This window comes from Chiloscyllium plagiosum, unplaced genomic scaffold, assembly GCF_037043375.1.
Source record: "Chiloscyllium plagiosum isolate Xiang-an unplaced genomic scaffold, Cpla_swu_hap1 HiC_scaffold_39, whole genome shotgun sequence".
Classification (NCBI taxonomy): domain Eukaryota; kingdom Metazoa; phylum Chordata; class Chondrichthyes; order Orectolobiformes; family Hemiscylliidae; genus Chiloscyllium; species Chiloscyllium plagiosum.
This window is the reverse complement of record NW_028270177.1, coordinates 3,338,660-3,362,232: the sequence shown is the minus strand read 5'-3', so window position 1 is coordinate 3,362,232 and position 23,573 is coordinate 3,338,660. Positions and strand designations below refer to the sequence as shown.

Here is a 23,573-nt window from a genome sequence, read left to right as displayed (position 1 = left end):
GTGTCATCTGCAAGTTTACTGACTATACCTCTTCTGCTCACATCCAAATTATTTATATAACTGATGAAGAGTAATGGGCCCAGCACCGATCCTTGTGGCACTCCACTGGTCACAGGCCTCCAGCCTGAAAAACAACCCTCCACCAGCACCCTCTGCCTCCTATCTTCGAGCTGTTAAATCTCAGATATGAAAAGGAGTTAATTAATTAGCTCCCATTGCCTTTCTGCATTCCTTTGGGTTAATGTTATACAGTGAGTTGCAAGGAAGTTAAAACACAGCAACAAACTAATTACCCCAAATAGTTCATGTTGATGCATTTCTCGAGCATGTCCTGCTCACTACTCCACTACCCGATCAGCTTGTCCTTTTATCCCTTTTTCCTTCATATGTCTGTCTAGCTTTTCCTTGAATACATCTCTGCTAATTGTCTCAACTATTCCTTGTGACATTGCTCAGAGGATATATTAGTGTACACATGGAAAATAAGAGTCAGGAATCCTTAGTGTAGCTGTTGAAGGTGCAGGTGAGACCACATCTGGAGTACTGTGAGCAGTTTTGGTCCCCTTATTTAAGAAAAGATATCGTTTCTGTGGAGGCAGTTCAGAAAAGGTTCACTAGGATGATCCCTGGTATTGAGGGGTCGTTTTCTGAGCAAACGCTAAACTGATTGGGATTCTACTCACTGGAGCTTAGGAGAATGAGCGATGATCTCTTTGAAACATTTACGATTCTTAAGGGATTGACAGGATAAATGCTGAGAGGATGTTTCTCCTCATAGAAGAGCGGAGGACCAGAGGATATGTCTCAAACTTAAGGGGGGGTCAATTGAAGACTGAGATGAGGAGGAATTTCTTCTCTCAGAGAGTTGTGAGTTTTTGGAACTCCTTGCCACAGAGAGCTGTGTCCTTGTGTATATTTTAGATAGAGATAGATTTTAAATCAGTCGGGAATCAAATATTATGGGGAAGGACATGAAAATGAATGTGAGGAATGTCTGATCAGTCATCATCCTATTGAATAGCAGAGCAGGCTCAAGGGGTCGAATGGCCTCCTCTAGTTCCTATTTTTAATGGTCATATGGTAAGCAATGGCCTGGTCTTGGATATACAGAATGTCATTTCAGAGCTTACAAGTAAATCTAATAAATAGGAAGCTCAGGGACAGTCTGAAGTTCTGTTCTCACAGCCATTGACCAATGGAAATAGCAGAATAAAGAAAATGTGCATGTGGCATCAGCAAAATCTTTTAGGTTAACAGCAAAACTTAGCAAGAGCAAGCCTTTAAAAACACGACCCTGTCCCCTTTAAATTTATAACTTGAACCTTTATTTCCCCAAAACATTTGATATATCTCTGAAAGACCTTTTTAAGCCTTTTTAAAAAAAATTACTTTGATAAGAACGTCTTTTGGATCATGAATATATTCCATTGTAACAATAATAAGATGCAGAGTGTGGACAGTGTTTGATGATTTCCCCCAGGGTGGAATTTCAATAGAACAATGTTAAACTCCAACCGAGGACGCAGCATCCAGTGAGAATCTTGGTCTGCAAGAAGAAACCAATTCCATCAGCCCATCTGGCCCACCAGAGATTTATCAAATACATTCTCATCCTTTCACATCAAGAGCAAAAGCAAGACACATTCACACAGGGAAATAATCCTCCATCTGTTAATTTGCAGAGCAAGAGAATGGATCATAGAATCACTACAGTGTAGAAACAGGCGAGTCAACCCATCGAGTCCACACCAACCTTCAAACAGCATCTCCCCCAGACCTGCCCTATCCCGGCATTTCCCGTGGTTAATCCAATAACCTACATATCCCGGGACACTATGGACAATCCACACTAACCTGCACATTTTTGGGTTGTAGTAGGAAACCCACACTGACAAGGGGAGAAGGTGCAAACTCCACACAGACAGTCACCCGAGGATGGAATCAAACCCAGGTCCCTGGCGCTGTGAGGCAACAGTGCTACCACTGAGCCACCCATTGAGTGAGGGTTTCCGACGACAGTAGTCATTCAACTGTACTGTGTATGCATTTATTCTACAAGTTTAGTTTTGGTGCAGAGAGAGGGTGCTTGACACCAACATGAAACCTCTACAGGATAAATCTGAAATTAAGATTTGAAAAATGAACAAGTCATTTTGGCAGGTTCAGTCCCAGAGTGAGTCACGCAGTGGCTCTACAGTGAGGCTGTGGGCTTTACAGAATAAAGTGTCATTCTTCAATGGTCCCTGACTGGCTGATAATACCACAGGGTGACCCAGCACCAGCCCTGAATCACTAGGGGCTCCTCATGACGGGGATGGGGGCAGGGGGAGGCAGATGTGAAGCTACAACTCTCCTGGTTCCCAAATGCAGATCATCCACCATCGAAATCTCTTCCACAGCTCACACTGATACACAGGCAAATGTCTCTTCGGGTGTTTGTCACAACACCCAAACCTTCCACTTGCAAGTCGAAACAACAATTTGCCTCAACTCTAGAAATTTAAAACCTTCTGAAAATTTAACTTCCATTACCCTCCCCAAGGATTAAAGCAAAGGCAGAACTCACCACAGGAGCAATTAGCACGATGATATTTTTCAACATCTTGAATAAATGCAAAAAAAGTCTGTAATCCCAAGAGCAGGTGTAAAATAGCTCAAGGTCCCAGATGACACATAAACATTACCAAAAGTGCATCTTGTAACAATACCTTCTCTTGAGGTTACACTTGTTTAAATGCTTTGAGGAATAGATTTAGTTTGAACATGTGAATGTAAGAAATCCCAGCAGAAGACCGTTCAGCCCCACCAGCCATTCACGAAGGTGTGGTCGATCTGATTTTGGTCCCTCCAGCCTCTCTGATTCAGAAAGCTGCCAGTCTCGGTTTTGAAAATGTCCAATGACCCAGTCTCCACCGCTCTCCAGGATAGAGAATTCTGAAGATATAGGACCCTCTGAGAAAAGAAATTCCTCCTCACCTCCATCTTAAACGGGTCACTCAGGAGTTTGAAATGATGCCCCTTAGCTGTGGTTTCCAGTATGAAAAGCATCTTTGCCTCAGCACCTGCTCCATCAAAGCCCTTGACAATCTCACATTTCAGGAAGATCACCTCAGACCTTCCCCATAGTTCCCCACAAGGCAACCCTTCCTTCCCAAGAAGCTGCTGAGAGAACCTCCTCTGATTTGCTTCCAATATAAATGGACCACTCCTTAAGTAGAGGACTCAAAACTGTACATCAGTATCCTGGCTGTTTCTTCTCCACACCCATCCTCCCCTACAGCCCCACATCAAGAAGATCCATCTGGTCTGCAGGAGTTTTTCTGAAGGAAGTGTTTCTTGTTAACTCACTGTTGGGCATTTGAAGCTACTACTTGAGGCGTGTTGTGTGTTAGGCTGATACCTTGCATGTTTTATAAATAAGGGGTGTTGAGATGGAGCCATCACGATGACAGCCCAGAGATCCACCACGGATCCCACACTCTCACAACCCACATTTCCATCAAATTGATGACAGGATTCTTGCCTTTACTTTCACATCTCTTTGTGCCATTCTCCCTGAGGGCTATCCTGGAGGTGAACTAGGCTGGTAATGCTATTCCCATGGTATTGCTGCTTGTGTCCCTTCTCAATGGCAGGAGTCACAAAATCAAAGGAACTTTGTTGAATTTCAGTAGCTGTGGTTCCTGCTGTAAGGCAGAGCCTCAGTCAGTATGGGCAAGGGTCATGTTTAGTCGAGGATACTATCCACACGGACTGGTTGGACCGAAGAGTCTGTTTCCATGCTATATGACTCAATGTCTGTACGATCTGCTGGATTGATTCTGATGGAGTGACATTGAAAGCCTTTGACTGATTGCAATGGGAATATAGCAGATATTGGGCTGTTGCAATTCCATAACATCTGTCGAACACTGTGAGCATCCTATTGCACTCTATTGGTACAATTTACAGAAAATAACAGCAGTTGAAGGTTTGATATAGGATTGAGTCCTACCTTTTGAAAATTTCGAGACCATCTGTTTATTGACAGACCCATTTCCAACAGCAGGGCTTTCATTTGTACAGCTCAGGTATCGTGTTGTATTTAAAGGAGGAAATTCAATAATACCTGGATATAAATGCAAATATCCTTTAATTTTGAAGCGTTTAGATTGAAGATTTTTTCATCACCACCCACTGAGACTCTGAGTAACAACAAAAGTCAACACAGAAAATAACCATCTCCCAAATTCCTCAGCTAATCAGTTTCGCGGCATGTAAAGGATCGGAGACAAATACCTGAATTTTCAAAATTACAATTAGCTCTGCTCATGATGCAATGAATGTTTTGGAGGAAAGTAGTTAATTTTAAAAAGGTAAAATTAAATGAGAAGAACCAACTAAAGAATGAGTCAAAGTGGCCACTGAGCTGGTGAATAACCTGAGAGAGATTAGGGTCATGGCAAAAGAAATTGATTAATTATAAACCTAGTGATAATGTAGGAACAAGAGGAGGCCATTCAGTTGCTCAAATTCACTGCATCTCTCTGTTAGATGATGGCTGTTCTATCACAACTCCATTTGCACCTCAGCTGTAGCATCCTCAATATGATAAAAGTCTTTCTTTTAATCGTGAAATTTTGGATTGACCTCAAGTCTTTTGGGGAGAATTTCAGATTTCCACTAGTCTTCCTGTGAAGAATTTCTTACTCACCTTAGCCCAGAGTGGTCTCATTCCTCCCCTGTCAGAGAAAATATCTTCACTGTCAACCCCAAGAACTTCTTTTCATTAACACCAAAGAAGGGCAGATGCTGGAAGTCTGAAATGAAAACAGAAATTGCTGGAAAAACTCAGCAGGTCTGGCAGCATCTGTGGAGAGAAATCAGAGTTAATGTTTTTGGATCCAGTGACCCTTCCTCTGAACTGTTTTTGTTTCTAATTTCTATTCAGCTACTTCCTGGACTGGTTTTAATAGTCTCTGGGATTCAGAGAGGCCTCTGTCAGGAACTTACAGGGTCAGAAGTCACACAACACCAGGTTATAGTCCAACAGGTTTATTTGGAATTCAGAGCACTGATTTGAAAGCTTGTGATTTCAAATAAACCTTTTGGACTATCACCTGGTGTCGTGTGACTTCTGACCCTGTCCACCCCAGTCTAACACCAGCACCTCCACATCAGAGGGTAAAAACAATGACTGCAGATGCTGGAAACCAGATTCTGGATCAGTGGTGCTGGAAGAGCACAGCAGTTCAGGCAGCATCCGAGGAGCAGCTGCCTTGAAGAAGTTTTCCTCCTCTCTCTACAAGAATCTCAGGGAGTCCCTCTCCCACTGCAACTCCCAGGTCATTTCCTCTGCCCTGAAGCTCTTCAACCATGTCGATCTCTCCACGCTTCAGGCTCACTGCCTTTATTCCTGATGAAGGGCTTTTGCCCGAAACGTCGATTTCGCTGCTCCTTGGATGCTGCCTGAACTGCTGTGCTCTTCCAGCACCACTGATCCAGAACCTCCACATCAGAGCCTACAGAGCCAGAGAGAGCTGAACAGGTGAGAGGATGAGTGTAGGGGGAGAGGAGAACAATTGCAAGAGGGTAACAGGAGGTAAATGATGGGGAAAGTGGTGGGGGTGTGGGGAATGAGGATGGGTGAGAGTAGGTGGAAGGGAGAGAATGGGGTGAGGGTGAGAAAGTATTTAGTTATGATGCTCTGACCATTATAAGTATGGGGCAGGCTGTATATTTCATTCCTGATGAAGGGCTTTTGCCTGAAACGTTGATTTTCCTGCTCCTCGGATGCTGCCTGACCTGCTGTGCTTTTCCAGCACCACTCTCTCAACAACATATTTCATTTGTATTGTCGTATTTCTGCCTGTTGTATTTCATTCTCCAGAAAAGGAAACAATTTTGTGTCTTGAACAATGCAGAGTGTGAGAGGCCCCTCATTATTCCAGTGACATGAGAAGACTGGGGGAGGGAAGGAGAGTCTTGAAAAAGCAGCAATCTGACCATTTTACTGTTAGTTAAAGCACAGCTATGAAATCAAAATGTCAGCTTTATAATTATGGCCTTTCTGTATTTCCTGCTCACACATCACTGTCTTTGCAAATTACTTGAAATACATTTTAACTGTAACATCCCTCCCTGTAAGTAATTAAACACCATTAAATAAAAGATCACAATGTTAAAATGCACAACGTCTGGGTCAAAGTCTAATCTAAAAATTGGCAAAAATAATCGTGTACTTTGATAATAAGTTTTTAAATAAAATTGTACTCAAGCTGAAGGATTCCCTGTCTCACTGCAAATTATAAGATGTCCATATGCTTGTGAACCAATTAGCATTTATCATCTTTGGGTGATTACCATGGCAACAGATCCCAAAAAAAAATAGAAAATCAATGTTGTCACGTTTTGCCACCAGTTCCGATTACACCAGGAAGGTGACTATTCAAAACAGACACAGATATATTAACACACTAACAGACACAAATACATAGAGAGTCATGCACGCTCATTCATGTAAATACACACTCAAATCCATTAACCAACAAACAGCATGCACACACTCAATGCCAAAACAGCAGAATCATGTTGATCGAACTCTGTTCAAATTCTGCCAATATTTAACAAAGATCTGTTCAGTATCAGACCCTCTCATTGCCTCAATGTATGTAAATACTGTCCAGCATGAGTAAGAAATATCTTTGGGTTTTGTAACTACAGGGAATGTCAAATTCCAATGCATGTTTTTATTAATACACACAAACTGTACAGACCTGCTCTGGTACCTGTGAATGTAGATAAAGATTTTTTACGAATAAAATATATCTTTTAGCAATTAAAAAAATCTTCATTTGAATTGTAATTCGGAGCTGAATGTTAATAGAGTTGTTTTGAGGTTGTTTTTAAGCACCTTTCCAGTGCAAGTGCTGAACTGTTGCCATGAAGCTGGCTTACATTATACCTGAGCAGAATTCATTGCCACTATTAACAATAGTGTCTTCAGATTCATACCATATAACCAGCCAGAGCCAGCATGGCATCATGAAAGGGAAACCAGGTGTGACAGATTCATTCGAGTTCTTTAAGAAGGTAACAAGCAGGATAGATAAAGGAGGACCGGTAGATATTGTACATTTGTTTTTTTCAGAAGGCATTGACAAGGTACCACACAATACATTACTTAATATGATAAGAGTCCATGGCATTAGGGACAGTATAATTAGCATAGATAGAGGATCGGCTAACTAATAAAAACAGAGTTGGGATAAGAGGACATTTTCAGGACGGCAACTTGTAATCTGAGGTGTGTCACAGGAATCAGTGTTGGGGCTGATGTTAGATTATTTACCATCTGTATTAATGAGGAAAGGGAATGTACTGTGGCCAAGTTTATGGATGACACAGCAGGAGGTGAGAGTACAACTGGAGAGGGTGACACAACGGGCCAGATCTTACTTTTTCTGACTAAGTGTCCATTTTGTCCCATTTTGTGGAACGTTTCTCTCTGTAAGGCCTAGCGAATTTTCTCAATGCATCCGTTAAACAATCAAACTCATTATATTACCTACGCACCTACAACACAAAGGGACTTGTGTGTCGTCATTCTTATTTACAAGAAACTAGCATACCAGTTAAGCAGATGATTTTTTTTCTCATTTGTGGGATGTTGGCATCATTGGCTGAGCCAGCATTTCTTGCCCGGCCCTATTTGCCCCTTGAGAGGGTAGTGAGCTGCTTTCTTGAACTGCTGCAGTCCATGTGCTATCTGTAGACACACAATGCCTTTAGGGAGGAATTCCACATTTTTGACCCAATGACTGTGAAGGACTGGCAATATATTTCCAAGTCAGGACAGGAACTTGCAAGGAATAGTGTTCCTATGTCTTCCCATGTCTGCTGCCCTTTTCCTTCCAAATGGTCAAGATCATGGGTTTGTGTTTCATCCTTTTAATATTCTTCATATATCACTGCCCAAAAGCTCTGAAACTCTCAATCACTTGGAACAGTTTTTGTTTCTCTGTCTTGATCTTTAAGGTCCAGTGTTGCCAATGATTATCCAGACGGGGCATCTCCAGCTCTCCCCATTGGACAGTATTAGTCTCATTCTAACAGCCTTTTAAATGTGGGGTCTGCAGAGGGCTCTGTCAATGATCTGATTGGAATAGCTGACAAACTCAAAGGGCAATTGGACAATGCTTAACCAGAAGATGGAGAATGTCTACAACACTACCAAAAGATTGGCAAATCACAATTAAGAGGGAGTAAAAAGGGAGAAATTAAACTATGGGATCCAACTAGCAAGTAATAGAGGAAAGAAAATGTGCACTTGAGTAACTGAATAGCTTCTTCAAAGAGCCAGCACAAATATAACAGGATGAATGGCCTTCTTTTACGTTCTAAGCCTTTTAAATGTGGAGGGTCACAGGGTCACACTATCAAATGAGGGGACTCTTGGTTCAATGTCAACAATGTAATTACTCCTAACCATCATTAACTGATATACAATCCGTCTGATACCATTAATTAGACTACAGTCTTCTCATTATACCCGAATCGTGTTTATATAGAGAATAAACCATTTGAAACATTAACTAGGATTCAGCCTTATAATCACTCATTGCTGTCCATTCCTCTGCTCATAAACCACCTGAATCATTCAATTAGATCATTGTGTTTTATAATCTCCTGTAGATAGCCAGTAAGTAATTTAGAAATCATCTGGATCACTCAATTTCAGCCTTTTAATGATTCTGAGGTTTGCAAGTGTTTTATACATAATTATCCGAACCCCTCAATTAGATTACAGCCATGTAATCATTACCAGGAGTCTATTATTCCACATATAAACCATTTCATCTTCTCAATTAGATTACTGGCACATTATCAGTTCTAAATGATTTTTCTTTTAACTGGTAACTTTGGTGTGAATGCTCCCAATAAACTGGTGTGTACCATCTCATTGTTCTTCCTTTATTGTTGTCTGGGGGAAAGAGTCATTCAGTTCCATCTTGTTAGCAATTGTATTTTGTGTACTGGCTGGCTTGCCGTAGTAATCCAACTTACACTTTTGTTGTAAGGGCCTTGTGTGTAAGCTGGAGCAGCCAGGGAACCTGTCTCTGAGAACAACATGTTGTCCGAATGCCGTAACTGAAAATGAAGGGACTTTCAGTGTGTGTAAGAGAGTCAGCCGTTGAAAGAAACTTCAGAGAAGGAATTTTTCGAAGTCTGTAATTTTGAATTACTCAGGGAGTCAAATTGGTTGTACATTTTCCATTCCCTGTTCATGTGGATGTGAAAGGGGAGTTATCAGACCGGCTTGGAAATTTTTCCACTCCCAGTGGCAAACAGTGAATTGCCTACAGAATTAATTGTAAAAACTTGAACAAGTAAATTAGTAACTGTGCCATCAGTGCTGGGGAAAGGGTGCTATAAGATGTACTGCAGCTTAGATCTCACTGTGGGGCAGAAAAGCCAGAACTCCCTCCCCAAGGGCACATGGCAGTTCAAGAAGATGCTGCCTACCACCTTCTCAAAGGCAACTAGGGGGGGCAACGGAGAGTTTGGGTGAAGGGAGAAGGGGACCTGGGGGGGGGTGCAGTCAACTGAGGACTGGACGTAAGTTCAGGTGGTGTCCAAAATAAGGTAAATGAGCTTAGAGCACAGAGTGAAATTGGTGGGTACGATGTTGTGGGTACCACAGAGACGTGGCTGCACGGGGATCAGAGCTGGGGACTCTATATCCAAGGATATGTTTCCTATCAAAAGGGCAGGCAGATGGGCAGAGGCCATGGGGTTGCCTTGTTAGTAAGAAAGGAAATGAAATCAATAGCAGTGGGTGATCTAGAGTTAGAAAGTGTAGAAGCTGTGTAGTTAGAGTTGGGGAACTGCAAAGGGAAAAAGCACTCTGATGGGAAGCATGTCCAGGCCTCCTAGCAACCGTCAGGATGTGGGGCAGAAAATAAATCAGGTAATAGAAAAGGCAGGTAAGGAAGGCACTATTCCAGTGATCATGGGGGACTTCAGGATGCAGGGGGACTGGGAAAATCAGGTTGATGGCAGATCTCAAGAAAAGGAATTTGTGGAATTACTACAAGATGGTTTTTGGAGCAACTTGTGGTAGATGTCACGAGGGAACACATAGTTGTGGATTTGGTGAAATGTAATGGGACAGGCTTGAGGGAGATTGAGGGAAAGGAACTCACTGGGGGCAGTGACCATAATATGATAGAATTCACCCTGTAGTCCAAGAAGGAGAAGCTGGAATCAGCTGTAACGATGTTAGAGTTGACTGAGGGTAACATGAGGGAGGAGTGGCCAGAGTTGATTGGAAGGGGAGCCGAGCAGAGTAGATGGTGGAGCAACAAAGGCAGGTGATTCTGGGATAATTCAAGGAAGATCCATACTAAGGGGAGGATGAGGGAAACATGGCTGACCAGGGAAGTCAGGGATAATCATAAAAGCAAAAGTAAAAGCAGACAATGTGGTGAAGATTAGTGGGAAGCCAGAGGATTGGGAAGACTTTAAAAACCAATACAGGATAATTAAGAAAGCAATAGGGAGGATAATATGAGAGTATTCGCATTCCTGAAGAAGGGCTCATGCCCGAAACGTCGATTCTCCTGCTCCTTGGATGCTGCCTGACCTGCTGCGCTTTTCCAGCAACACATTTTCAGCTCTGATCTCCAGCATCTGCAGACCTCACTTTCTCCTAATAGGAGAGTAAGCTAGCTAGAAATATAAAAGAAGATTGCAAGAGATTTTTTTTGCTATCTAAAAGATGAGAGGCAAGAGTGGACATTGGACCGCTGGAGAATGAGGCTAGAGAACTGGTAATAAGGAACAAAGAAATGGCAGAGGAATTGAATAGGAACTTTATATCAGTTTTCACACTGGAAAACAGCAGCAATATACCAGAACTTCAAGAGAGTCGGGGCAGAGGTGTGTGTGATGGGCATCACAAAGGAGAAGGTGCTGGGAAGCTGCAAGGTCACCTGGACCAGATAGACTACGCAAGAGAGATCTGAAGGCAATAGCTGAGGAGGTTGTGGAGGCACTGGAGGTGATCTGTCAGGAATCACTGGAATCAGGAAGGGTCTCTGAGGACTATTATAACACCCTGTTTAAGAAGGGAGGAAGGCAGGAAACTGTAGGCCAATTAGCCTGACCTCAGACAATGGTAAGATTTTAAAGTCCACTATTAAGGATGTGATTGCGGAGAACTTGGAAATGCGATGTAAAATAGGCTTGGTCAGCATGGCTTCATTGAAGGGAGGTCATGCCTGCCAAATCTGTTCAAATTCTTTGAGGAGGTAATGAGTGAGTTAGACAAAGGAGAGCCAGTGGATGTGATCTATTTGGATTTCTAGAAGCTCCATGACAAGGTTCTGCAGGAGGCTGCTCAATAAGACAAGAGCCCACAGTTTTAGGGGCAAGGTACTGGCATGGATAGAGGATTGACTGACTGGCAGAAGGCAGAGAGTGGGGATAACGGGACTTTTTCAGGATAAAATTAAAAATCACACAACACCAGGTTATAGCCCAACAGGTTTATTTGGAGGCTTTAGCTTTCAGAATGCTGCTTTTTCAGGATGGCAGCCATGACTAGTGGAGTTCCACAGGGGTCAGTGTTGGGACATTATATATTATGATCTGGACAAGGGAACTGAGGGCATTGTTGCTAAGTTTGCAAAGGACACAAAGGTAGGTGGAGGGACAGGCAGTGTTGAGGAAATGGGGAGGCTGCAGGAGGACTTGAACAAGTTAGGAGAGCGCGCAAAATGGCTTAATTCTGTTCCTATATCTCCTGGTCTTACAGTCTAGCTAGAGATGCCGGTCCAGTCAGTGACACCCGCCCACATCTTGGGGACAAAGTGAAGAAGCTTCTTTAGTGTTTTCACATCGATGAGGGCCACTTCTTAATTCAGATTTGAGATGAAATTTTAATCAGAATGTTCATCAGATAATGTGTATAATATGTGCAGGCTATCAATGTTTATAAAATGCACACACTCTGCATCTTTCTTTATTAATTCCATGAAGTCAGGATCAGATCAGGAATTGATCTGGAACTAGTGAATGATTGGACAGGTTGGTCTGACTGAGAGTGATTGAGGCAGGCTGCGTGGGATCAGTGTGCACAAGCCTGCAGCCTCCTGTCCCCAATGCTGCACTGCGTTCAATGTTATCACCACATTGAAAGCTTGTTGGTATATACAGATAAAACCTCAAGTCATCTCAAGGGGCAGTAACCTGAAAAATTTTAGGATTTACATATTAATCGATCGAGACCTGTATCCCCATTCTAACTGATTAAAGACTTAACAGCAATCTAGATTTGTCTAATACATCACATCAGTGTATGATACTTTGGTTGTTTACTTATAAATTCTACCTCCTATGTATCCTGGCCCACTAGTTACCTAACGAAGAAGGAGCGCTCCGAAAGTTTGTACTTTCAAATAAACCTATTGGACTATAAGCTGTTGTCATGTGGTTTTCAACTTTGACCTCGTCACTGACTGACAGAGTGTTCTCATCTAAACTTCAATCTTGTTGTTTTTCTCACATTGTGTACAAACTCTACATGATTTGATTTGCAGGTAGCAACAGTTCAAGAAGGAGTTTAAAAAAAAGCAAGCTCTAAGGCTTTTCAAATCTGATACAGCATCCAAACTCCTGAGGATTTCGAACAGACGTTAGACAGCAGGAGCAGTACACTCTTGCACAGAATCCCTCTGGATACCACATCACAGGAAGTGCTTTCCTTATCGACAGGGAAAGCCAGTGTGTGTCATTTGAAATATTTTCAATCGACCTGATCAGACATGATGTAACGCCACTGTGGAGCAGGTGGGTCTGGAGCCAAGGCCTCCTGGCCGAGAGGTAGATGCACGACCAATGTCCTACAAAAGCCCAACCAAAGGATGTGAAAAGCCAAGGACTAGGTTATTAGGCAACAGTGGGGCGTACGTGATACACAGATGTGGGGAGTGAAAGCCCAGTTTAGTAATTTGAATGAGTGTGGCTTTGGTCTGACTAATTAGCTACAGACCAGGGCAAACAGATGCAAAGCAGCTGCACTTAAGGTTGGATTCCACTTCCATTTTTATGCAACAATTTGATTTTTAAACAGCAAAACTGGGAGGTAATTCTGGGAGCAGAGGCAGAGTCTGAGATCTCTCCACAGCGCAGACTGAGGAGTTGGGAGCCACAGTCACCATAGAGAGTGCTTCCTTTTATTTCGATCATGGGAGGTGGGTGGTCACTAACAGAGCCAGCATTTGTGCCTGTCCCAATCTCCCTTAAACTGAGCCATTCCAGAGGACAGTTAAGAATCAACTACATTGCTGTGGGTCGGCAGTCATGTGCACACCACACCAGGTGAGGATGGCAAGTTTCCTTCCCTGAAATCCTTAGAAGAGTATAAAGGCAGTAGGAGTATACTTTAGAGGGAAATCAGGAGGGCAAAAAGGATAGCTTTGATGAATAGAATTAAGGAGAATCCAAAGGGTTTTTACAAACACATTAAGGACGAAAAGGTAACTAGGGAGAAAATAGGGCTCCTCAAAGATCAGCAAGGCGGCCTTTGTGTGGAGCCGCAGAAAATGGGGGAGATACTAAACGAGTATTTTACATCAGTGTTTACTATGAAAAAAGACGTGGAAGATATAGACTGTCGGGAAATAGATGGTGACATCTTGCAAAATGACCAGATTACAGAGGAGGAAGTGCTGGAGGTCTTCAAACATATAAAGGTGACTAAATCCCCAGGACCTGATCAGGTGTACCTGAGAACTCTGTGGGAAGCTATAGAAGTGATTGCTGGACCTCTTGCTGAGATATTTGTATCATCAATAGTCACAGGTGAGGTGCCGGAAGACTGGAGGTTGGCTAACGTGGTGCCACTGTTTAAGAAGGGTGGTAAAGACAAGCCAGGGAACTATAGACCGGTGAGCCTGACGTTGGTGGTGGGCAAGTTGTTGGAGGGAATCCTGAGGGATAGGATGTACATGTATTTGGAAAGGCAAGGACTGATTAGGGACAGTCAATATGGCTTTGTGCATGGGAAATCATGTCTGACAAACTTGATTGAGTTTTTTGAGGAAATTACAGAGGATTGATGAGGGCAGAGCGGTGGACGTGATCTATATGGACTTCAGTAAGGCGTTCGACAAGGTTCCCCATGGGAGACTGGTTAGTAAGGTTATATCTCACGGAATACAGGAAGAACTAGCCATTTGGATACAGAACTGGCTCAAAGATAGAAGACAGAGGGTGGTGGTGGAGGGTTGTTTTTCAGACTGGAGGCCTGTGACCAGTGGAGTGCCACAAGGATCAGAGCTGGGGTTCTGTACTTTTTGTCATTTACATAAATGATTTGGATGCGAGCATAAGAGGTACATTTAGTAAGTTTGCAGATGACACCAAAATTGGAGGTGTAGTGGACAGCGAAGAGGGTTACCTCAGATTACAATGGGATCTTGACCAGATGGGCCAATGGGCTGAGAAGTGGCAGATGGAGTTTAATTCAGATAAATGCGAGGTGCTGCATTTTGGAAAAACAAATCTTAGCAGGACTTATACACTTAATGGTAAGGTCCTAGGGAGTGTTGCTGAACAAAGAGACCTTGGAGTGCAGGTTCATAGCTCCTTGAAAGTTGAGTCGCTGGTAGATAGGATAGTGAAGAAGACGTTTGGTATGCTTTCCTTTATTGGTCAGAGTATTGAGTACAGGAGTTGGGAGGTCATGTTGCGGCTGCACAGGACATTGGTTAGGCCACTGTTGGAATATTGTGTGCAATTCTGGTCTCCTTCCTATCGGAAGGATGTTGTGAAACTTGAATTGGTTCAGAAAAGATTTACAAGGATGTTGCCAGGGTTGGAGGATTTGAGCTACAGGGAGAGGCTGAACAGGCTGGGGCTGATTTCCCTGGAGCATCGGAGACTGAGGGGTGACCTTATAGAGGTTTACAAAATTATGAAGGGCATGGATAGGATAAATAGACAAAGTCTTTTTCCTGGGGTGGGGGAGTCCAGAACTAGAGGGCATAGGTTAGGGTGAGAGGGGAAAGATATAAACGAGATCTAAGGGGCAACTTTTTCATGCAGAGGGTGGTACGTGTATGGAATGAGCTGCTAGAGGAAGTGGTGGAGGCTGGTACAATCGCAACATTTAAGAGGCATTTAGATGGGTATATGAATAGGAAGGGTTTGGAGGGATATGGGCCGGGTGCTGGCAGGTGGGACTAGATTGGGTTGGGATATCTGGTCGGCATGGGTGGGTTGGACTGATGGGACTGTTTCCGAACTGTACATCTCTATGACTCTTTGACTCTAAAGTTATTAGGGAACTGGATGAGTTTTTAATGACTAACAATAATTTTCTTACTGAGTCTAGCTTTCAGATTTATTGAACTTACATTCCACTAGCTGCTGCAGTGCAACCCAGTCCCTGAGTGTGAACCTGAGTCTGGGGATTACCATTCAGTGACATTGTCACCACACACCTGACTCCCTTTAAATTACAACGTGACATGTTTATGTCGGAAATTTCCATTTTAAACGGGGGCTTAGAAATTTACAGCTGCAAAGCAATGACATATAGACGTAACAATAATGTGTTTAGGAAGTACGTTTTCACTGAGAAAAAAGTGTGTGGAAACAAATGATTTTTCAAAAGTCACAGATGAGCATTGAAAGGAATCTGATAATTCTGCAAAAATCCATTTCCCAAATTGCAATTTAAAGTGGCAGTTCCACAGTGAAATGATTTTGTTCAAGTTTGAAGATTTCTGGGCTCAGAGGTACCGTGGCCTTGAGGGTCAGTGAAGTCTGTGTGTCTGTGTGGAGAGATTCTCACAAGGAGTTTCTATCTGACTGAGCCAATCTGTGCAGCTCATTTCAGCTATCCTGAATCCTAGCTCTCTGCAAATCTTATTGCACTGAGATGGTTGTCATGGAAACACATGTTCTATATGAATCATAACTGATATTCAATGGGTCAAGGCCAACTTTACTCATCCATCCCTCATTAACTCCACCTTAAGATTATATCCCAAACTATTTTCTTCTGAAACAAGATCACTCTGTAAACAGAATGAGCATTGTTGGGGAAAAGTGAGAAGGATTCTGGATGTTTGTTGCTTCCTCTTTTTACAAATGACAGTGTGGAGTTCAACTCCCTCCCAGTGCCTGAGGCCAGTATTCCTGAAATAGCTGCTCCCATTATTGCTGTAGTCCCTGCAGTGTGAAAGTTACTGACAGATGGTGACAAGTCAAGATTCCTGTGGTGAAGTCTGTCTGTTAAATTCATCAAATGTGTCACTCCTGTCGTACAAACAGCTCACCTCTCATTATGAGCCAGAACCTGGCAACAAAAGGCAGAACGGGTGAAACAGAACTCCAGAAAAGGTTTTACAAATTGTTTCAGGGGAATTGCTGATGTGAGTGTGTTTGAGCACGATTCTTCCATCTATATTGCTCCACAGGTGAATTGGCCATGCTAAATTGTCTGTAGTGTTAGGTAAGGGGTAAATGTAGAGGTATGGGTGGGTTGCGCTTCGGCGGGGCGGTGTGGACTTGTTGGGCCGAAGGGCCTGTTTCCACTCTGTAATGTAATCTAATCTACTCTCAGTGGGATCACAAACTCCAGCAAAGTGAGATCCCCATCAGGGATTCTCTGATGTAGAGCCTGGTGCCTCCTGGAAGTGAGCAGGTGTGAAACAACACTCTGCCTAAACATTACAACCTTGGGCCCAGGCCTCGCTCCTCAGTGAGAGACTCACAGTTAAAGAAGTTGATTGGCAAAAAATCCCAAGGTGACATGGGGAAATTTACTTTCATGCAGCAAAACTATGGTTTTCAAAGGGGAGCTAGACGCGTCGTTGAAAGGGGATAAATTGCAGGAGTTTCGGAGGCAGCTGTGGGACCGCTCTTACACTGAGAGAGAGCTGACCCAACCCTGATCGACCCAACCCTAAACCATCCTCCAACCCATGGTGTAGATCTCTTCCAAGTGTAGTCACTCCCAAGTGATGTTTCGAGGGATAAATACTGAGCAGGAATCTGGAGCGAACTCTTTTGTTCTTCAAAGTAATGTAGGTGTGTCGCTGTACCCAACACATACACTGGCAGCACCCTGTTCTGCCCTCAGTAACAATGCAGGCCATTTCCTCAGAGATCTCACTGTGCTCAGCCTGTTTGTATCAGTTCAAAATACAACCAGGTAATGGAGGGTGATGGAAGGAAGGCGGCTACAGGAGGACAGGGAATCCCATTCCAATGGAATCTATTCCAACATTGGTGGGGGGAGGTGATGAACAGACTTGGCCGTGTTGGTGGGGAAAGTGCCCAGAATGCCAAAAAAGGAGTAACATTACCGTCAGCAGCCCGCTCACATTGATGGGAATGGCTGGGTAAGCCCTGAACTTGATAACATGTCGACTTGAGATCCTGTCATGTTCTTAGTCATGGAGGACACCCATTCAGGTGGCTCAAGCCCTGTGCATAGAGTTCATTTGTCAAACACGGGAATGACAATAGAAAAACTGTAAAGATCTTTGGCAATACACAGACTCCCAGAAGTGTTGGGCAGAGGTAAGGGGCCATCGTTTACCAGCAGGGAATCTGAGTATTTCCAAAAATTGAATGGTATTTGACATAAGTACAGCACCAACACCAATCCATTATCCAATGGTCTGGCAGAAAGAGCAATCCAAACTTTGAAAGCAGGCTTAAAGAAACAGCCTACTGCTGCACTCAATACCAAGCTGTCCCAGCTCCTGTTTGATTACAGGACCACCCCCTCATGCAAGTAGAGGGTTAGCTGCAACAGAGTTGTTCACGCAGAGAAGACTCTGCACCAGGTTAATTCTGATCTTCCCAGACTTCAGGGGGAGGGCAAAAGGGCATCAACAAAGTGAATGCTGGACACAAGGCTCCGCTAAATGAGAGAAACTGTTTACACCAGGGGATGTAGTTTGGTGTCGGGTCCATGGGAATGGCCCTGTATGGGTAAGAGGTATGGTCGACGTGACAAATAATGTTTGGGGAGGTGTAACGGTTCTGAAGGAGCCACGGGCCTTATGAAAGCTGCAAACTCGCAAACGGTGTGGGAGCAAAGTGTGCCCAGCTCCCCGACAGCCTTTCTGGAATTGGAAGTCTAATAGTGACCATGAAACCATTGTTGGTCACCAGGAAAACCCACCTGTTCCACTAATGTCCTTCAGGGAAGGAAATCGGCCAACCTTACCTGGTCTGGCCTACATGGGACTCCAGACCCACAGCAGTGTGGTTGACTCTGAGCAATTAGGAATGGGCAATAAGTGCTGGCCTGGCCAGAGATACCCTCATCCTGTGAGTGAATAAAAACAATTGAAGGATCCTGCATTGGAGAATTTATACCGTCCCAAGTCGCAAAATGTCACTGAACAGCTGATCATTATTCAGCTTTTAAGTAGGTCATCTCCTGTCAAAGCAACTCTGTAACATTTAAAGTAATGTTCTCATCTGAGAGGTTTAAACCTGGCGATATTTAGTAAACAGAAAAATAATAGAAAATGGCAGTCTGCAATTCAATGACATCATCCTGTGACCTATTAACAAAGTATGCAACAGGGGGGGTGCTGTGTAACGGGGGGGGGCTGTGTAACAGGGGATGCAGAGTAACAGGGGGGCTGTGTAACAGGGGATGCAGAGTAATGGGGGGCTGTGTAACAGGGGATGCAGAGTAACGGGGGGCTGTGTAACAGGGGATGCAGAGTAACGGGGGGGGCTGTGTAACGGGGGGTATAACAGAGGGGGCTGTGTAACGGGGGGGCTGTGTAACGGGGCGGCTGTGTAACAGGCGGTATAACAGAGGGGGCTGTGTACGGGGGGGGCTGTGTAATGGGGGGGGCTGTGTAACAGGGGACGCAGAGTAACGGGGGGGCTATGTAACGGGAAGCTGTGTAACGGGAGGCTGTGTAACGGAGGGGGCTGTGTAACGGGGGAGGGATGTACAAGGGGGGTGTAACCGAGGGGGGGCTGTAACAGAGTGGGATGTGTAACGGGGGGGTGTAACAGAGTGGGGGGTGTAACAGAGTGGGATGTGTAACAGGGAGGGCTGTGTAAAATGGGGTATAACAGAGGGGGCTGTGTAACCGGGGGGGGATGTAACTGGGGGTGTAATAGAGGGGGGGGTGTAACAGAGGGGGATGTGTAACGGAGGGGTGTAACAGAGGGGGGGGTGTAACAGAGGGGGATGTGTAACAGAGGGTGGTGTGTAACAGAGTGGGGGTGTAATACAGGGGTTGTGTAACAGAGAGGCAGGGTGTAACAGATGGGGGGAGCTATAACAGAGGGGCGTGCAACCGGATATGTAACAGGATAATTAGGGAAGAAATTGTAGGGCCCCTACAGAAATATTTGTATCATCTACAGCCATGGGTGAGGTGGTGGAGGACTGGAAGGTGACTAATGTTATGCCTTTATTTAAGAAAGGATGTAGGGAGACGTCTGGGAACTGTAGTCCTGTGAGTCTGACATTGGTGGTGGGTAAGTTGTTGGAGGTGATTCTGAGAGGTAGGGTTTTGGAGAGACAAGGATTCATTAGAAGTAATCAACATGGTTTTGTGTGAGGGAAATCATGTCTCACTAATTTGAGTTTTTTTCAGGAAGTATCAAGGAGATTGAGGGCAGAGTGGTGGACATCGTTTACATCGTTTACTTCAGTAAAGCCTTTGCTGAAAATGTGTTGCTGGAAAAGCGCAGCAGGTCAGGCAGCATCCAAGAACAGGAGAATCGACGTTTCGGGCATAAGCCCTTCTGCAGGAATGAGGAAAGTGTGTCCAGCAGGCTAAGATAAAAGGTAGGGAGGAGGGACTTGGGGGAGGGCATTGGAAATGTGATAGGTGGAAGGAGGTCAAGGTGAGGGTGATAGGCCGGAGTGGAGGTGGGGGCGGAGAGGTCAGGAAGAAGATTGCAGGTTAGGAAGGTGGTGCTGAGCTCGAGGGATTTGACTGAGACAAGGTGGGGGGAGGGGAAATGAGGAATCTAGAGAAATCTGAGTTCATCCCTTGTGGTTGGAGGGTTCCCAGGCAGTAGATGAGGCGTTCTTCCTCCAACCGTCGTGTTGCTATGGTCTGGCGATGGAGGAATCCAAGGACCTGCATGTCCTTGGTGGAGTGGGGGGGGGAGTTGAAGTGTTGAGCCACGGGGTGGTTGGGTTGGTTGGTCCGGGTGTCCCAGAGGTGTTCTCTGAAACGTTCCGCAAGTAGGCAGCCTGTCTCCCCCCAATATAGAGGACAATATAGGTGGCCTCCTCTATATTGGGGAGACAGGCCGCCACTATCCTATCTACCTGTGACTCCACTTTCAAGGAGATAAACTTTGAGCCCTCAAAGTGAAGCGATAGGAAGAGTAAAGCATGATCACAAATCCAATGGATGCTAACACAGTTTGACTTTTGGAAATGTTGTTAAAATAGTTTTGTAACATTGGCAGTGAACACCTGATTCTTTTATATAACACTTCTTGCTGTATAGTGGAGGCATGCCAGGACAGTGCATTAACCCATTTCCCAAGCTGTAGATTTCAGACTAGGTTCACACATGGCTCATTCCTAAAGATGAGGAAGTGGAGCCCACGAAACCAAAATCCTGCAGCTGCTGGGAATCTGAAATGGAGACCAGAGTCTGGAGAACACTCAGAAGGTCAGGCAGCAGTGGAACAGAAAACGTTAACTCTGTTTCTGTCTCCACAGGTGACCTTGTTGCTTTTGATACTTCCCAAATGGCTATTTAATCTACCAACCCTTCCATAAAAGGTACTCAGAGGAACAATTCATCTCATTCACTCTCAGAAAGACATCCTCTCTTTGTTTGATATTGAAGTTATACCTTGTGAGAAGGAGACAGACAGGTTGGGATGGTGCTGTATAAAACTGGCCAAAACCCACCACAAGTTGTCTGACTGTGAAATGGACATGTTTATACGGACATGAGAGGGCTATACATCTGAGACGGTGGTAACTACAGGAGGGATGTTCTAATCTAATCTAATATGGATGTTCCTGATCACCGGGGAGTTCCTACCGGGGTCACGGGATAAGGATACCGGGTAGGTCAGTTAGAACTGAGCTGAGGAGAAATTACTTCACCCAGTGTATGCTGGGCCTGTGGAATTCACTACCACATAAGGGCCAAACATTGAATGTTTTCAACAAGGAGTGAGGAATAGTTCTTACAGCTAAAAGGATCAAAGGATTGGGACAATGTGAGACTAAGGTACTGATTGGGTGATCAGCCATAATCATACTGAATGGCAGAGCAAACTGACGGGCTGAATGGCCTGCTGTTCCTATTTTCTAATGTATCGTGGAATCACATGGCAGGGAATCACATGGCAGAGAATCACATGGCAGGAAATCACATGGCAGGGAATCACATGGCAGAGAATCACATGGCAGGGAATCACATGGCAGAGAATCACATGGCAGGAAATCACATGGCAGGGAATCACATGGCAGGGAATCACATGGCAGGAAATCACATGGCAGGGAATCACATGGCAGGAAATCACATGGCAGGGAATCACATGGCAGAGAATCACATGGCAGAGAATCACATGGCAGGAAATCACATGGCAGGGAATCACATGGCAGGGAATCACATGCCTTACTGCTGCTGACCCCTTGACAGAGCCTGCCAATTATTTCTGCTCCCCTGATCTCACCTCAGAAACATATACATTGTTTTCCCTTTTGAATTTAGCAATAATTGTGTAAACGCGGCTCTGTCTTATTTGTAACCCAGGTGTGGAATTAGGTGCAGCGTGAAGGAAACAATTTGTTTTACCAACAACAGATAATGTGTGCCGCACGAAGACAGCATCAAAATGATAACAGTGAGGCAAGCTGGAAAGAGTGATTCCTCAAATTAGATTGCAGGTAGCTCACAGAATGGAGTCTCCAATAACATTAAAGGGAACTCCTGCATTAGCAGCAGCAATTCAGCACAACCCAATCAACAAATACCCAGAATCAAATTAACAATCTCTTCCAAATGGATTAGGGTGTCTCTCAGCAATTAGTGCTATTGTGGAGCCATCAGCAAGTCATCAGAGACTTGTCACGAGGAGATTAAGCTAACTGGACTGCAATGGATTCAGTTAAGGAGTGAACCTGTTAATAACATAAAAGATAAAATAGTTTTTATTTGGTAGTAGGGTGCAGGGAAGGGGCAGGAAGCTTTTAGAGAATACTATCGGGAATAAGGAATTTAAGTCACATGGAGATTCCAAGAAACTGTGGTCGTTTACCGAGCTGATAAAAATGTTAAAGGAAAATTTAATAAAAATTTTCAAACTTCTCGCGATGTGAATAGAGCAAATAAGGAGGAGTGAAGGGCTGTTGTACCAGGGAGTAGTGTCCCTTCATCTGAGCCAGGAGCTCCAGATTCAAGCCCCTCCAGAGTTGTATATGTCCAGACTGATTGCTTAAAAATATAATCAGAGCAAATTACTGCAGAGGTGGAATCTCTCCTTAAAACATCAAATGCTGGAGATCACAGCAGCTCGGACAGCATCCACACAGAGAGAGAGCAAGCTAACGCTCCGAGTCTCAGTGACTCTTCATCAGATCTGAGGTGAAGTGTGGAAGGGACAGCATTTATAGGGGGTGGGGTTTGGGGGTGGTGAGGTGTAGAGTGTTGGGGGAGAAAGGGTGTTGATAGTTCAGATTAAGTGATCAGAATGTAAGAATGGCAGAACAATGGTGTGTCTAACTGTCCGACTGGAAAGGGCAGGCTGTCCAACTGGGGGAAGGGGGAGGGCACAGAGGGCATGGGACAGAGAGTCCAACAAGTAAAGCTGAAAGAAAGGGAAGGAATAGGAGTTGGTTCACAGTTTAAACACATTGAACTCAGTCCAGAAGCTGTGGAGTGCCATGTTTGAAGATTAAAAGTACATTTTTTTCAAAAACTGGCAACGCTGGAAGGCGGAGTGTTACAGAACGGTGTGTGACAGGGGAGTGTGTGACAGGGGGGTGTGTGACAGGGGGGGTGTGTGACAGGGGGGTGTGTGACAGGGGGGTGTGTGACAGGGGGGGTGTGTGACAGGGGGGTGTGTGACAGGGGGGTGTGTGACAGGGGGGTGTGTGACGGGGGGGTGTGTGACAGGGGGGTGTGTGACGGGGGGGTGTGTGACAGGGCGGTGTGTGACAGGGGGGTGTGTGACAGGGGGGTGTGTGACAGGGGGGTGTGTGACAGGGGGGTGTGTGACAGGGGGGTGTGTGACGGGGGGGTGTGTGACAGGGGAGTGTGTGACAGGGCGGTGTGTGACAGGGGGGTGTGTGACAGGGGGGTGTGTGACGGGGGGGTGTGTGACAGGGCGGTGTGTGACAGGGGGGTGTGTGACGGGGGGGTGTGTGACGGGGGGGTGTGTGACAGGGGGGTGTGTGACAGGGGGGTGTGTGACAGGGGGGTGTGTGACGGGGGGGTGTGTGACGGGGGGGTGTGTGACAGGGGGGTGTGTGACGGGGCGGTGTGTGACAGGGGGGTGTGTGACAGGGGTGTGTGACAGGGGGCGGTGTGTGACGGGGGGGTGTGTGACGGGGG

General features: G+C 44.8%; 1 long non-coding RNA gene across 1 annotated transcript in view; it reads right to left on the bottom strand.

Annotated features, from left to right (window-relative positions):
- Window positions 1-1,329: 1,329 nt before the first annotated feature.
- The window catches only part of LOC122540805 (uncharacterized), a 59,812-nt gene continuing 37,568 nt past the window's right edge, over window positions 1,330-23,573 (bottom strand). The window contains exons 2-4 of the long non-coding RNA XR_006309417.2: window positions 4,694-4,799; window positions 3,995-4,108; window positions 1,330-1,546 (exon numbers count right to left, since the gene is read on the bottom strand). This is a non-coding gene — a long non-coding RNA (uncharacterized LOC122540805). The remainder of the gene's footprint in view (window positions 1,547-3,994; window positions 4,109-4,693; window positions 4,800-23,573) is intronic.